General features: G+C 36.9%; 1 long non-coding RNA gene across 1 annotated transcript; it reads right to left on the bottom strand.

The window, feature by feature from the left end:
- Positions 1 to 3,594: 3,594 nt before the first annotated feature.
- LOC115925183 lies at positions 3,595 to 17,412 on the bottom strand. The gene is made up of 5 exons (XR_004064586.1): positions 17,342 to 17,412; positions 7,344 to 7,434; positions 6,738 to 6,874; positions 5,302 to 5,418; positions 3,595 to 4,549 (listed from the first exon to the last, which is right to left on the bottom strand). It is a non-coding gene; the product is annotated as an uncharacterized LOC115925183 (long non-coding RNA).
- Between the last annotated feature and the right edge of the window lie 372 nt (positions 17,413 to 17,784).

The raw sequence follows: 17,784 nt of genomic DNA, 5'->3' as shown, positions 1-17,784 counted from the left end.
AGATATGTGCTTCCTTATGTATTTTTTTTGGATTTCTAGACATCGTAGGGTGCATGCTTATATATTTATTACTTCATACCAGGTCATGGATTCATTCATTACTTGTACTCTTAAATGATTAACGTTAACGACGTAACTATTAACGAACAGCAATCTGTCGATTGTCAATATTACTTACCAGAAGAATTTAATTCTACACTTACGGATAATTATTGTACAAATTTTGGTCTATTTTACTCTAATGCCAGAAGCTTGGTTAAAAATTACGATAAAATTTGTTCATTGTTGTCTGATATTACATTTCCATTCTCTGTAATTGGAATTACTGAAACCTGGTTGACTGATAACTCTCCGAACTTATTTGAAATTCATAATTATTCATTTTTCCACCATGACAGACAAACTAAAAGAGGAGGTGGAGTCGCCCTTTATATTTTACAAACATTATCATATAAAGCTAGGCTAGATGTTCACCTTCTGAATAATAGTGCAGAATTACTTTGTGTCGAAATCGATATGGGAAAAAAAAAAATATTATTATATGTGTAATTTACCGACCTCCAAACAATAATAATATAGACCTATTCCTCTCTGACATTGATACTTTATTACATAACCTTAATGACGAAAATAAAGTTATATGTTTAATGGGCGACTACAATATTGACCTTATGAAGGATAATAATAACACCAACCGATTACGTACACTCATGTACTCTAATGCACTTTTCCCAACAATTGATAAACCTACACGGATAGATACCCGCTCATCATCCTTAATAGACAATATATTTATTAATATAGATATCGGATTACTTAGGTCAGGTTTAATATACTCTGAGATCTCAGATCATCTACCACTGTTTCTAATACTTGAAAAAATACTTAAACCTCCAAAAACGAACAAAAAAGTTAAAGTCCGAAGATTTACTGAGCGGAATATATCTCGACTAATCGAAAACTTAGAATCCGAAAATTGGGAAGATGTTTTATCGTGCAATAATACAGATGATGCATATTGCTTATTTTGGACAAAATTTGAATCGTACTTTAATACATGTCTCCCAAAGCTTAATAATAGAGGTAAATATAAACAGCCTATTAACCCATGGGTTACGAAGGGAATTCTCACATCAATGAGGAAAAGAAACAAACTATATAAACTTAGTTTAAACCACCCTACCCCTTCACATATAAGAAGTTATAGGAAATATAGAAATAAGCTTACCAGTACCATAAGGCTATCCAAAAAATTATATTTTTCAAACAAACTAAAAAATGCTGAAGGTAACATATCATCTACATGGAATGTCATTAAAGAACTGCTTAATAAGAAAAGTCGTACACCTACTCAACAAACCTTTAATATAAATGGTCACAAAGTAGATGAGCCAGATGAAATAGCAAATTTGTTTAATGAATATTTTGTTAACATAGGCCCTGACCAGGCTTCCAAAATCGATAGACATAACTATGACTTTAAGGAATTTCTCCCAGAATCAACTTACCCTTCGCTCTTTTTATATCCGACAGATTTTATTGAAATATTAAGTATTGTTCGCTCATTAAAATCCAGTCATTCTCATAGCTATGATGAAGTTAGCACCCATTTGCTTAAAAAATTATAGGCAGTATCTTATCACCTCTAGTTCACATTTTCAATCTTTCGATGTCTTCTGGTGTTGTTCCAGCCTCTTTTAAGACGGCTAAAGTCATACCAATCTATAAAAAAAAAGACCCCTCTTCTATGTCGAACTATCGACCAATATCCATATTACCAAGTTTCTCTAAAATCCTCGAAAGAATTGTTTACAACAGATTATATAAATTTTAACTCAAAACGACTCGCTGAACCCAGATCAGTTTGGTTTCAGGAAGTTCCATTCAACTGATTTAGCACTACTCCAACTATTCGATAGAGTATCAAATGCCTTGGCTGATCATAAACATGTCATAGGCATATTCATGGATCTCAGCAAGGCATTTGATACTCTTGATCACACTATATTATTGTATAAATTAAAGCATTACGGTGTACGAGGTAAAGCACTTGATTGGTTCGAAAATTACTTGTCATCAAGAAAACAATATACTTTATTCAATTCAGTTTCTTCTAACGTATCATCTATTAAATGTGGAGTTCCGCAAGGCTCCATACTTGGGCCACTATTATTTTTGATATATGTCAACGATATTTCTAATGTTTCACCAATTCTACAGTATATATTATTTGCCGATGATACAAATGTATTTTATTCACATTCCGATTTAAATTCGATGATCGCAACCATGAACACTGAATTACCTAAGTTATCGAAATGGTTCAAAAGCAACATATTATCATTGAACCTAAAGAAGACCAATTTTATTCACTTTAGAAACTCAAGAAATCACAATATTTATAACTTTGAGCTGCTTGTCGATAATGTTCCAATAGAAAAAAAGTCATCAACGAAATTCTTAGGTGTATATATAAATGAAAAATGTAACTGGAATGATCATGTGAATTATATCTCTACCCCTATTTCTCGCAATATTGGTATACTATTTAAGCTAAAATACTTTTTGCCAACACATGTGCTTAGTATGCTATATAATACACTGGTTTTACCATATATTTCTTACTGCAATATCATATGGGCTACTCATAAGTGCAATACTAATCGTATATTACTGTTACAGAAAAAAGCAATTCGAGTTTGTACCGATGCAGGTTATCGCGACCACACTGACCCTTTATTTGCCACATTAAAAACTCTAAAAATAAGTGATATACACTACATGCAAAAATCTGTGTTCATGTTTCGACTTAAATCCGGCAATCTTCCCCCATCACTAGTCATTTTATTCCAACATAATTTTAATTTTCATCCTACCCAACCAGGCATTCCAATGACTATCACCTATTTAACGCCAAAACAGCCTTAGCTCAAAACTCAATTAGACATTCTGGCCCTGATACCTGGAATGCACTACCCCCTGAAATAAAAACGATGAATACAATGCTATCCTTTAAAAGAGCGGTGAAAAAGTTTCTTATTGCTCATTATCTTTAAATCCATCAACAAAATAAATTCTCCTCGTTTACCCATCGTTACAAAACTCGATAATTTTCTGTACTGTTTACTTTTTTTTGCTTCCATTTATTGAAACGTTGATTATAACCTTCCATGACCTGGTATGAATACACGTATGAATAAAGAGTGGCCTACTTGGGATACTGAATAAACACTGTCTTCTATACAAACATTTCAAGGCTCTGACTCGCAGGCCCAGGTTTAAAACCAGCTGGCTGATCTTACTTTCACATTCTTACTGTCCGAACCTTGAGAGTCTTCTCATTCTATTGTATCCCAAGTTGGCCACTCAGTATTCAAATTTGCATTTCTTTTCTTATTTAAAATCTTTATATATCAATTTGAAATCCAACTACCACATAAGTCTGTGAATATTGATGTGCATCCCCTCTTTCTTTTCTCTTCTTTTTTCTGTCTTTTCCCCCTTTTACCAATATTTTGTTCTTCCATATTTGTATTATTATGTATCCTTTGAGGGTAGTCATACTATCAAGCTTTGCTTATTTTGTCAACCCTCCTGTTTGATGTTCTCGATTAGTTACACCCAGCCTTACCTTATTCTACATACATTCTTTTGTCATGTGTAAATTTGCAATATTTGTTTGTTATATATTTGTAAAAATGCAAAAGAAAAAGAAAATCAAACAGAAATAAATAAATCAAATCAAATCAAATCAAACGATGACTTGAATTCTCTCAAAAATGTTACTGATCATGCTGAGCTTATAATGCAGTCGCTTGTCTTCAAACATTTTTTATACATGAAAAAGCCCCGGCTACTGAGTGGCCGGTGGCCTTCGATCACCCTGCCCAATTCGCGTTCCAGAGAAGAACAAAGTCCACACGAAGAAATAAAATTCTCGACAAGAGTCAAGTGTTGAAGTGGATAGTAACTTTATTACAATTTATTACATACAATCACGAAAAGTCACATCTATGGGCTGGACGCCCCGAACTCTGCTAAAACTTTAGCACCTCATGGCGGCAAAGGAAATGGAGTATGAAACAAAATGAGGAAGTCATCCGAAAAGTAAAAGCTTGCGCCAATTCAGAAACTGCTTCCCATTTTATACTTTCTGAGACGTGTTGCCCCTTAAATGGGCGTGTCACTACAAGGCATTGCGTCAAATTAATCCCTGGAACCATATACACCCATATTAAAAGGAACTTCATTAATTTTGCTAAATTAACCTCCAAAGTTGAGCTCACCGGACCCACCATTACTCCTCTACAATCCATTGATTGAGTTTATGTGTATTGCAAGTAGTCCACAGTCAGGAGGGTCACAAACCCCTCTACATGTACATCCACTATCACACCTTGATTCTTGAAGAGCCATGTTATTTGAGATGAACTCGGTAGAGGTATCCACATTGTTTTCGAGTTGCACGATCCTTTTGGTGACTGCTCCCCTTCAGCTACAAGTACAGCAAAGTCCAATGGCATCCTTGTACGCAATTCTGACAAGCCGGCTATTCATGAATAAAATATAAACTATTTTCAAATAGTATACAACTTTAAGAAGTAAAGCTGACATCATCAGTGTATTTCTTCTTTGTTTTCTTCTTGTTCTACACCTTCTAGTAAGTAATCTTCAAGGGCTATTAGTTTTATATAAACATATTGTTCGCTCGACAGGAGTACATTCCTTATTTTCCATGCTTATCAGCCCAACGACAGATCCCAGATTATTATAATAATACATGGTCTTCATGGTCTGAAATGAAATTACTGTATTACCAAACATGCCTTTCGTTACTAACATACTACGTTTGTGTAAAAGATCTAATTAAACATTCAGACCATTGTTTTAAAATGGCATTCACAGAGAAATCATAGAATTGAATTCCAAAAATACTTGACATCTGCAACTTTACAGTGTAAAAATCTCATTCTGATCTGAGTTGTAACAACCAAAGGTGTCCAATCATTTTTTTAATTTTTTTTACTATTAGTATGCAAACATATTTTTCTTTATCACACTTCTCGGGCAACTACCTCCAGGTCATCCAAGATACAGCCATATGACATATTTAGATCTTGTACTGCTAGGCTGACCGCCCTACCACCCCCATTTTTGTTTAAAATCACCAATCCAGACGTTGAACTTGGGTTACTGTTGTTAAGAGAATATATTGTGAAAGTGGGATGGGTTGCATGTGGTAAGGATGTGTTGGTTAACAATTGCAACAGAAAGTTCTCGCTCTTCTATGGGGCGACTTACTTCAGACACTGTCATCTGGCCTCCAAGCTTTAGACAGCAAGGTCCTTGTCTACCATATCATCGTGAGCTTGTCATTCTACCGTTCATTTGCATGAAATACATTACATGTACAGGCACCTGTTTGTATAGAGACATAAAATAAACTCACTTTTATGGCATGTTCATGAAAGCAATGTACAGTACTAATTATAAAGTGAACAGCAGGGTAGGGTTCTTGCAGAATTTCTAGAACTCGCAGTAAGGGTGTAATAAAATATAAACTTTGAACAATACTGGTATGTAGAAAGGGATTTAGGGTAGCCCGAAATTGTGTCCGGCAATGTTTAAAGAGCTACACAAAGAAAATTCACTAACAACTGATAATTAGAACAAATTACATATGGATGGAAAGATTTTCTCTTGAAAAACACGAATAATTTGCTGAGAAATCATATAGATATCATGGAAAGGCGTAAAATGCAATTTTTCAACACACTTCTTAGACCCCAAGCGCCCCCGAACGTAAGCCAAACACACGAGCGTAGCGAGCTCTGAATAGTGACGTCACACACTGGACAAACAGCTCAGTGCCGTGGAGCAGTATGTAGCTAGCCAGCCATGTCCCGTATGTGACGTCACAAATATTGACGCTCTATAAAGGACCGTTGATTAAGGCAGAAAATCTGGATCTCAAAACTAACATTTTTGAGAGTTGATTACTGCGGGCCCCAAAGATATTTTGAAGAAAAGAGTTGTTGTATTTGATCAGCAAGGCTTCCCCTTCGCAATAATATGAGTTGTGCATCAATTCAAAACACTTTTGATTCTTCGTGTGGCTACTTTAATACATTTAGGTTTGACAATATGTTTAGCAATGGATCCAGGATTAAAGTTAAGAATTCATTTTGTGTTACAACATGACCAGTAAATAAATGCCAATAGAGCACGTTGTAAAAATTGCTGAATTCTTTTAACTGGTAATACAGTGCTACATGTTTCACAAACTGCAGGCCAGTGTGTTTTTACTTTATAAAATCTATTGTAAATGATACTGTGTTGTATACTTTTTTCCCTTCCACTCTTCATCATGTTGCTGCTTTCACAATACAGAGGAAGATTTTAAAACTACCATTGATGAGTAAGAGATACATGCAGCTCCACCAGCACCTGGAAAATCCAGTTGTACGACACCTTCTCCTGAGACAATTGCTTCACATAAATTTTCTACACTATTAAACTTCATCCCTAGGCCTAACCCTCAACCTAAACCACCTTAATCCCAATTCCAACCCTCAGTCTAACCCTACACCTTTGACAAAATAAAGCCTAGAGTAGTTGTTGCAGGAGCAAATGTTGAGTTACTAAAAATGCCATGACAGACTCATATGCTATGAATTTATCTCTGTTTCTTTCCCTTATTTGTTTAAAAAAACATTGTAATATACATTATGAATTACCAGTCCATTGTGCTTCGCTCATATATTGCCAGGCACAAGAGTCCATCGCTTTGAGGTAAGGGGTAGAACATCAAGACTGGAAGTGGAACCTCAAGGCACCCCATGATCTCTCAACAGCAAGGCCTTCCTCTCAATCCCTGGAACAGAATTATACAAATATTCAATAAATATTAACCAAATATGTAAGAATACACAAAAATTGCATTATTTTTTTTTCTTTCAGTTGTCTTCAATGTTTACTTTCTTTTTCAGCAAAATTGGATAGTCAATTATTTTCTTTTTGCTTGTCATTCTGTTTCGTGTATAGGACTCTCCCCCCATCCCTTCTTCATGGCCTTCAAATGTTAATTATAAAAAAATATATTGTTAAAGTTAAAATACACTTAAATAAACACTACAGCAACTTTTTAGTAGACATCTTGTTGCACACATACATGTAGCCACCCCTGAATGGATACTTCTCAAACCAGCCCTTGCATACCCCTCCAACTTGGCCTTATTTAATGCCCTCACCCATTTACAAATTTCCTTTTACTTGACAAACTAAACAGATCAAGTTTTAAAAAGTCCAAGAATTTTTTTTTTTTTAAATAAAAATAGGTTTACCTTCTCGTGGTGGTCTGTTTTCTCCAAGACATTCTTGTTTCAGGCACATACTCAAAGAAGCAAGCATTTGGTAATACACTCTGTATATTTCCTGTAAAAGAGAGGGGGAAAATTTATTCTTAAAATAGCTTGGTTCACATTCAGACTCAGTGACTGAAAACAACAGTCACTGCTACAATGTTTGCAGTCTAAAGACTAAGAGTAGAGACAGAGTCTTGACGTAAACTAAGAGACATAGAGTCAAGACTGCGCCAAAACAAGATCAATACTCTAGAGTAAATTTAGAAACCACTAGCATGACTAGGCACGAGACTGCACTACACTGCAGAGTGCAGTATACTTCTTCTCCTTCTTGAAGATAATCTGCCTCCTATCCTTCAGTACCGGTACTGAAGATTCTTGCAGATGCCGTATATTTATATATATATTTGGCCTGAGTGGGCTGTGCAGGTAGACCACTACATCAGGTTTTCCCCTATTCTTATACGAATAGTGCCGTGGGTTCTTAAGTTGCAAGGGTGATGACTATCCTGTACATGGGGTCTCTTTTTAACATCCTATCCGAGAGATGGATTGTTTTCCACGTAACATAGCCTGCGTTTATGAAACAACAAGGAGAGGGGCATGGTAACGCACAATGCTTGCTTCAGTCATCCGCCTGGGTGAGATTCGAACCCAAGATCTTTGGGCCGACAGGCAGACGCTTCACCGACTGAGCCAATTTGCTCCTAGTCCTCCTACTGTCTACCGACTAGACTCTAGATTACTTACATTTTTATTAGGTGGTCTGTTATCAACAGATCACCTATTGATTTCGTTAGAATTTTCTTTCTTTCTTTATTTATTCTTTATTCTTTATTAGGTGGTCTGTCAACGACAGATCACCTATTGATTTCGCTAGAATTTTCTTTATTCTTTCTTTCTTTATTTTTATTTCTTCCGTACACTTTTTTGTACACACGTTTACTCGAAATTGACATGGTCAATTTCCTTCAAATTTCTGTCAGTTATCAAGCCCTATGATTTCAAGTATAATTAACTTTTTCAAGTTCATGGGGTCATCGTGACGTCATCCAGGCGCCATTTTGTAAAAATCAGGTCATTATCATATCTCGATAACGAGTCATCAAAAATCAACCATATTTGGTATACATCAACTTCAGGTCAAAGGTCAACGAAAAATGTCAAAAAATTCTGAGCGCGCACCTCGACGCGCACGTACGCGCGCATTAAAGTTAAAAATGGTCAAATTCGTTCAAAATTAATTTTGCATAGGTTTCAGACCATTTTAAGCATTTTCAAAATTTGCGCGCGCGTAATTATGCGCGCGCGTTTCCGCGCGTATCCGCGCGTCCTGGCATTTTGCAACATAGAATCGCCAAATTTTTTCTGTTATCATATTTATTACATTTTTCCAAGCATTTTGATACCTTGTTTACCTGTTTCCGACCAGTAATACCGCAATTAGCGGCTGTCAAAGTTGAACGCACGCGCCGACCTGCGCTATCTGTATCCACAATACATGGGCAAAAACATGCCTATACAAAATTCATTTTAACTCTTCAGAATTGATAGATAACCCCCAATTTCTTTCATATTTAAATAGATTATGAGTTGGAGGTATGATTTCATGTCTCATTTGACCCTCAATTAACTCATGACGTCATCATAATGGCCTCCGAACTCAAAATTTCAATTTGCATATTATGACGTCAGCAGATTTTTGGAAAAATTGATTGTATCTCTGTAAATATTGATCAATTTTGTTTCAAATTTTGATATGTTCTACCTGAGAATATTCTCTACAAATACAGTCACCACGAATTTTCATTTTGACAATGGTATCATGGCGTATTTTTGCGATTAAAGGAGGCATGTCAATTTTTACATTTTGCGTGTATTCTCTATGGGACATGACTTTTTCTCAAAACTGGATTCTACATTCTCGTCTTTTGCGAGCAATATCTCCGTCGTTGTATCTTTGTTTACGCTGAGCTTTGAGTATGTTGTAGCTGAGACAATAAGCTATCACAAATGTGCCCTTTATTTTTCGATCAGATGCCGGGATCATGCTCATATTTCACTTACAAAGTGGGATTTGAGAATACAGTTTTCAGTTTACGTGTAATCTCTATTGGAAATGTTTTGGTATATCGGTAACGCACTTGACTTCCGACCTCGAGGTCCCTGGTTCGTGTCCGGGCGTTTCCAACAATTTTTTTTCTTCACTTTTTTTTCTTTTTGACCTTTCACTGTACCATCTCCTTTGAATATTAAAACACGTACAATCGCAAATAATGTAATAAACAACCATATTTACTTTAATATTACCCTATTATCACTTGATCCATTACTTTTGGCGTGTAATCCTTATGGGAGATAATAATAATAATAATAATAGCCTAATAGTCCACTCCAAATTTTATTAAACCGAAACGGAAATTCTTTTTGCCCAATTGATCGTGAGCCCGGCAGCCACTGAGCAGCGCCAGATCGACGTTGCTCTATCCCTTATTGTTGAACGCCAAACAAGGTAGCAACAACTCCCATCTTTTAACGTCTTTTGGTATGACGCGGCCGGGGTTCGAACCCATGACCTCCCGGTTGTGAGGCGGACGCTCTACTGACTGAGCCAACACTCCGGTACAATGACTTTTTCTCAAATCTGGATTCTACATTCTTGTCTTTTGCGAGCAATATCGCCGTTATTTCGGCTTGATTTTTGTTGATTTTGGAGTATGTTGTAGCTGAGACTATATACTATCTAAATGTTCTCTCATTTTTTTTCAGTCTGATGTCATCGTGGTCTGTTGATGATAATCATCAACATCATCATGATCATCATCATCATCATCGTCATCCCCATTACTATCAAGATCATCATCATCATGATCATCATCATGATCATCATTGTTTACATGTCTATATAACTTCTCCCTTTCTCAATATAGTAAATATTATAATCTATCATAAGACTTGAAGACAGACCACCTAATTCGTCCCTATGACGAATTAAATTTCTAGTTTATTTTATTTCTTCCGTACACTTTTTTGTACACACGTTCACTCGAAATCGACATGGTCAATTTCTTTCAAATTTCTGTCAGTCATCAAGCCTTATGATTTCAAGTTAAATCAACTTTTTCAAGGTCATTAGGTCATCGTGACGTCATCCAGGCGCCATTTTGTAAAAATCAGGTCATTATCATATCTCAATAACGAGTCATCAAAAATCAACCATATTTGGTATACATCAACTTAAGGTCAAAGGTCAACTATAAATTTCATCAAATTTTGCGCGCGCACCTCGACGCGCACGTACGCGCGCATTAAAATTTTAAAATGCTCAAATTCGTTCCAAATTAATTTTCTATACGTTTCAGGCCATTTTAAGCATTTTGCAAAAAAACGCGCGCACGCACATGCGCGCGCGTTTTCGCGCGTAATTGCATCTTCCAACATAGAATCGCCAAATTTTTTCTTTCATCATATTTGGCACATTTTTTCAAGCATTTTGATACCTTGTTCAACTTTTTCTGCCCATTAATAACGGAATGAGCGTCCGTTTAAGATAATTACCGTGCGCGCGAGCTTTTGTAATACATAGCATACATGGGCAAAAACATGCCTGTACAAAATCCATTGTAGCGCTTTAGGATGTAAGGTGACCCCAAGTTTTTTTTTCATATTTTGATAGAGTATGAATCGGAAATATGATTTCATGTTTCATTTGACCCTCAATTAACTCATGACGTCATCATAATGGCCTCCGAACTCAAAATTTCAATTTTCATATTATGACGTCAGCAGATTTTTGGAAAATTGATTGTATCTCTGCAAATGTTGATCAATTTTCCTTCAAATTTTGATATGTTCTACCTTATAATATTCTCTACAAATGCAGTCACCACGATATTTCATTTTGACAAAGGCATCATGGCGTATTTTTGCGATTAAAGGAGGCATGTCAATTTTTCACATTTTGCGTGTATTCTCTATGGGACATGACTTTTTCTCAAAACTGGATTCTACATTTTCGTCTTTCGCGAGCCATATCTCCGTTGTTTTATCTTTGTTTACGCTGAGCTTTGAGTATGTTGTCGCTGAGACAATAAGCTATCACGAGTGTGCCCTTTATTTCTCGATCAGATGCCGGGACCATGCTCATATCTCACTTACAATGTGGGATTTGATAATTCCATTTTCCGTTTACGTGTAATCTCTATGGGAAATGTTTTGGTATATCGGTAACGCACTTGACTTCCGACCTCGAGGTCCCTGGTTCGAGTCCGGGCGTCTCCAATAATTTTTTTTCTTCACTTTTTTTCTTTTTGACCTTTCACTGTACTATCTCCTTTGAATATTAAAACACATAGAATCGCAAATAATGTAATAAACAACCATATTTACTTTATTATTACCCTATTATCACTTGATCTATTACTTTTTGCGTGTAATCCTTAAGGGAGATGACTTTTTCTCAATCTGGATTCTACATTCATGTCTTTTGCGAGCAATATCACCGTTATTTCAGCTCGATTTTTGTTGATTTTTGAGTATGTTGTAGCTGAGACTATACACTATCTAAATGTCCCCTCATTTTTTTCAATCAGATGTCATCATGGTCTGTTGATGATCATCAACATCACCATGATCATCATCATCGTCATCACCATTACTATCAAGATCATCATCATCATGATCATCATCATGATCATCATTGTTTACATGTCTATATAACTTCTACCTTTTTCAATATAGTACATATTATAATCTATCATTAGACTTGAAGACAGACCACCTTATTCGTCCTCGTGACGAATTAAATTCTAGTTTTAATTCTAATTTAACTAAAGTCTAGTGAAATCTTTACTCCAGGGAGCTCCATCACCGAAGCCCTTCGGTGGCCGTAGGCGGAGCTCTCTGAAGCATAAACATGGAGTTAGTGAAATCTAAACACTGTTTGGGGTTTTGCAGTTTATTGCAGGAGTTGTTGTTTTGGCTGCTTACAGCTTAGCCTGCCCTTGAAATAAAAATGAAATTTTCAATTCTAAATTTATTAAATCCGACAGCCAAGTCCAAATAACCAAATTCACTACAGTATTTCACTCCAGCAAAGCATAGACTGATATAGACCGAAAGCTTCAGTCTCTGATATCGACGGTTGTTCTGCTGAAATTGCATCTGGCTCCTCTGACCGCCTCTATACATAGACTGCAGTACGTCCGATGGTGACTGAGTGGAACAAATGGTTCAGTTTGACAGGACCGCGATGAATGAGATATGCAACAAAATTTTTACTCTTTACATCCTCATATATTCACTTTGGCTGTAAAATTACATTTGATTATATTAAAAAGTAAAAAATAACACAGAAATATCTACTTTGACTAACGATAGCTTGCTCATTTAGATCCTAAATTAACAAGTCAACGCAAAGCGTAGCATCCCCTCGCAGGGTACAAATGACCTTTATACAAATGTGCATCAGGACAAGTTACCTCCATTGGACTATACTATTATATTACTAGGCAAGGAAGTTAACCACATTTTCACATATATAATTAGGTGTTTTTGCATATTTAATGAGCTATGACCTTTCACCTTTGACTTACATACTTGGAAATTGAACTTAGACTGTCTTTTGATACTATGTACCTTAATATCAAATTTCATTAAAATCTGTCAAACATTACTCAAGTTATCGAATGGAAACCAGATTCGCATATTTAATCATAATGAGCTATGACCTTTGACCTCCATACTCCGAAATCGAACTTGGGCTGTGTTTTGATACCATGAACCTTCATATCAAATTTCATTAAAATACGTCAAACATTACCAAAGTTATTGATCGGAATCCAAAATTGTTATGGACGGACGGACGCATGGTAGGACGGACGGCAGTGTTTCTATATCCCCTCCGACTTCGTTGGCGAGGGGATAATGATTAATCCGAGAAAGTCTCGTAGTCAACATGATTCGTTGTCAGCCATCTTGGTTTTAGTTGATCAATATTCATTTTTTCATTTCGAACGTCCAATAGCTACGTACGAGTCAGCCCGGCTTGACCAGGTGACATATGAATATTCATAAACCCAATATTAAACGAGTGCTCTAATTGGCCATTGGCTATGTTTTGGTAGGTTGACCCGGAAATATATCGGCCGGGTCATGTCATAGATTACCAGAATGAATGCATGAACGTACCGTTTCACGGTTCTGAAATAAAAATGGATAACTCATACACGTAATTCCGTAAATTTCACATTTGAAAATAAGTCATAAAAACTGTGAATAGGAGAAAAATATAGGGTCTAAAAAAATTTTCTATTTGCTTTATAAATCAGAAAATTAGATCTTAATATCGAAAATCGGGGGAGCAGATTTCAGAGTAAAAAGAGGTACAGAATGGACGTGTGCTGTAAATCAGACGCTATGTTCGTGTTCGGTTCGGTTCGGCAGAGTTCAGCAATTTTTCACCCGAACTTGGTTCGGTTCGGGGTTTGGTAATATGATAGCAAGCAGCGTTATAGCCACGGCGGTCGGCACCCGGCGGGCCGGCCGGCCAGGCCCGTCCAGCACGGGGGACTTCTTCCCACTCGAATTTCACATTAAAAAACTGCTCTTAACGTCATTATTTGTGAAGAATAGTACTACTTACATTCGTATTTCCGTCTTGAATCGTGTTTTGTTTTCAATTTGTCAATAAATAATATTTTTTAAAGATTTTCGGAGACGGTTGTTGTCTAATGTCATGAAAGCTGCCATCTTGAATAGAGACTCAGGCTCGTCGATCACTGTTTTTTTATAAGTGTTTATTTTCGATAGGAAAAATATAAAATCCCTATTTTTCCTGAATAAATAAATACCATACTATAATATACATTTATTTCATTATTCATATTGTGAAATTTGTCCGATATTGTTACAATTAAAATATTATTTTTTTTGTTGAATGGGTTTGAGCTGAACTTTTTTTGATCACGCACATGTATTCTTGTTTATGGCTTTTTTGAACTTCAGTTCGGTTCGGCGGTTCGGCTACAGCACTAGAAAAGGCTCAATCTATCCCCCCCCCCCCCCCCCCCCCCCCTGTGTGAGTCGTCTGGGTTACCATCTGTGTATGGGGAATGTCAACAAATGTCAGTTTTATTAAAGAAATGACCCATATCAGACGGTTATTTCTGTCTAAGACTGATAGAGAGCCCCCCCCCCCCCCCCCACTCAGTGTTATTTAGGGTACACATATGCTTGTTCCCTCTTTTTGAAAGCACCCCCTATCTGAGGACTGCCGAAATTTATGGATGCCCCTTATGTGGGCTTTTCCTGCCCTGTCTCAGCAGACCAACCCCCCCCCCCCCCTTACTCAGATAAGCTGTCATTACTGGTTGGCTCACACACCCAGAGAATACCCTCAAAGAACTCGGCCTGCATTACATACATTTAGCACATGAAATACATACAAATTTCTGTGCTCGTGTTTTCATTCATACCTTGTAAGAATAAACAAAGTCTGCAAATTAGTTCTATGCTCACTTATCTGCATAATATATCACCACCGAATAATTACTTTAGTGCCTGATATTGAGACTTAGTTAGAAATAAACCTTCCATTATTCTTAACTGACATCACCTGTGCCTGCATGACTGTGTCCTTTCACATACTAATGTACCTGTCATGATCAATGACTTATGTAATCAAACTCTGTAACTAAGTACTTTATCCTCGTAGAGATACTCTTTAGATTTAATGAATCAGTAATTACTGCTATTTAATTTTAGGTGTCATCAATTGTCACTAAACTAAAGTACCGATTTTTAGTTAAATCAGTTGAGTTTTGTACAGTGGTGTTTGAAATGTTGAGAATATAGGTTCAATACACAGGACACAGCCAGGATAGTAATGCAGCTGTGTGTGAATTAGACTACAGTATAAAAATAGTCTACATCAGTCCCTGGATTTGATTGATTTTTCTATGTTCAAGATATTTTATAATCCCCTTTTTTAATTTCTCAGGAGTCCAAAGAGATGAGAGAAACAAGAAAAAACACCCCCTTCTTAAAGAAATCTCCAGGTGAAAAGTCAAATACACCCCCTATTTTTAGAATTCTCAGGCCGGACTTTGTCGTACGAAAAGTACCCCTTTACCGGACATTTTGGTAACACGCATGGTGTCCCTCCGTTTTCGGAATGGGGGGGGGGGGGGGAGCAGGATAGAGAGTCAATGCTAATGCGTATTGACCTTGGCTATTTAGCACTGCTATGTGTTAATACTTTAATAGGCAGAATTGCACACACAAATAGTCCATACACACCTAACAAATGAATGCACGCAATAAAGACGATGCGAAGTGGCTGATTGGCAATTTGACAGTAAGCCCAAGCTTAAAAGTTTTAAATTATTCTTTCTAACATAGATCTGCAAGTTGAAAAAATTGTATTTTACTGCTATTTTAGACTAGTAGTAGGTGTCATCAATTGTCACTAGTCTAGATCTAAAGTAAAGTACCAATTTTGAGTGAAATTGGCTGAGCTTTGTACAGTGCTGTGTGAAATGTTGAGAATCAATAGCACAACTTTTAATACACAGCCAGGAGGCGAGTTTGCTCAGTTAGTAAAGTGTCTGCTTGTCGAACCAAGCATGGAGATATATAGGTCTAGTCTAGATCTAAGAAGGGAGATCCCGGGTTCGACCCCCACCCAGGCAGATGACTGAAGTGTGTTAACGTTCCCCTTCCCTTGTTCATAGGCGCAGCGCACAGGTTATGTCAAGTGGAAAACACTACGTCCCTCGGATAGGACGTTAAATGGAGGCCCCGTGTACAGGAGAGTCACCACCCTTGCAAAGAACCCATTCATTGCACTATTTGTAGCTATAAATTATAGCTAGAGGTCTAGTAAGTAGTATAATCTAGACCCTAGTTTAATGGTCCACATGCACAGCCCAATCACTCAGGCCTAGTACTGGTATAAGGCATCTGCAAGAATCTTCAGTATTGAAGGAGCTAGGAGTAGATCTAGGAGGCAGATTATCTTGAAGACGAAGAAGGATAGTAGCCCTAGCCCTAGTCTAGTCTATATTTGTAAACTTGTAAAGCGCTTAGCCTTAGCGACATTTTTGTAAAGCGCTCAGAGACATTTGTATTAAGCGCTAGACCCTCTATATAAAAATTGAAGGCGCCAGTGTAGTTCCGTGTCCATTTTTTAAGCAGTTTAATAATCCATTCTTAGGCTTAGCAAAGGAATTTTAGCCCAATTTTTTACTAATTTGAATCATAATCACATTTCTCGCATGCACGATACAATAAACCATACGAGAAGTTTGCATAATTTTGGACTGATAGCTTCAGTTTGAGTTGCAAAGCTATAGCGTAGAGACGGTACTGAGCGACAACATCGACATCGAAGCCTTGTTAAACGGAGGTTTCCCGATGTCGGATGTGATTCAAATTCAGGTGGAAAATGTGATATAGATCTAGATCTAGGTCTAGATCTATGTCTAGGTCTAGAGTCTAGACCTAGACCTAGACCTATGAATTAAAATTAGACTCTAACAAGTTAGACCTAAACTAGAGACTTGTTAGAGTCAAAAATTGGGCTAAATTTCCTTTGCTAAGAATGGATATGAAACTGCTAAAAAAAATGGATACGGAACTACACTAGCGCCAAATTAAATATTATTTATTGTAATTAATGCAGCTAGAATCTACATGTAGAGGTCTATGTGTGTGCAGTATACATCAGCTCAGTACTGACAGTACTCAGTAGGCCGTAGGGACTGTTGCGAAAATGCCCGGGAGTTCTAGGGCGGACGCTGCCCGTAGCTTCCGCTCTCGGCTCGCGCCTGTGCGTACCCACCCCGGCTACTCGAGCTCTCACTCTCAGAATCAATCTTTGTTTAACCTCCGGAAAAGTATTCAAACATCGAAAACCACATAAATATGACCTTATGAGATGAATACGAAAGTACGGAATAAATATGACATGTACTTACATGATTTCTACAGAAAACCGTGTCAAGCACCAAAGTTGGGTTCATCGTCACAGATAAAGTTGGGTTCATCGTCACAGATAAAGTCTATAAATATAGCGTTGTAGTTGTTTTAGTTGTATATATGCGCGCAGCTCAGAGCACGACAGTGCAATTAGACTCGTTCGCGAACTATCAATTAATTATTGACTATATCAACTTGTTATTTGTTTTATGAAACGGATTTTTTGTACTTCTATCGCAGATTGAATTCTTAATTAGATGTGTTATAGATATCAAATTTGTTATATTAATTTGATTCTGAGTTCAATGCTGCGGATATATTCCAGTCTCGTAAGACTTCTGGTGCGTTTGAGTCTTGAACAAGACTACCGCTTAGAAGCCGTTCTTAAAGAAAAAATCCGCAATTGCCAATGACTGCTTTGTGTCGATCACGTTGTCATTTA

The sequence above is a fragment of the Strongylocentrotus purpuratus genome, unplaced genomic scaffold (assembly GCF_000002235.5).
Source record: "Strongylocentrotus purpuratus isolate Spur 01 unplaced genomic scaffold, Spur_5.0 spur5_scaffold_17, whole genome shotgun sequence".
In the NCBI taxonomy this organism is placed as follows: Eukaryota; Metazoa; Echinodermata; class Echinoidea; order Camarodonta; family Strongylocentrotidae; genus Strongylocentrotus; species Strongylocentrotus purpuratus.
This window is presented reverse-complemented; position numbering and strand designations above follow the sequence as displayed.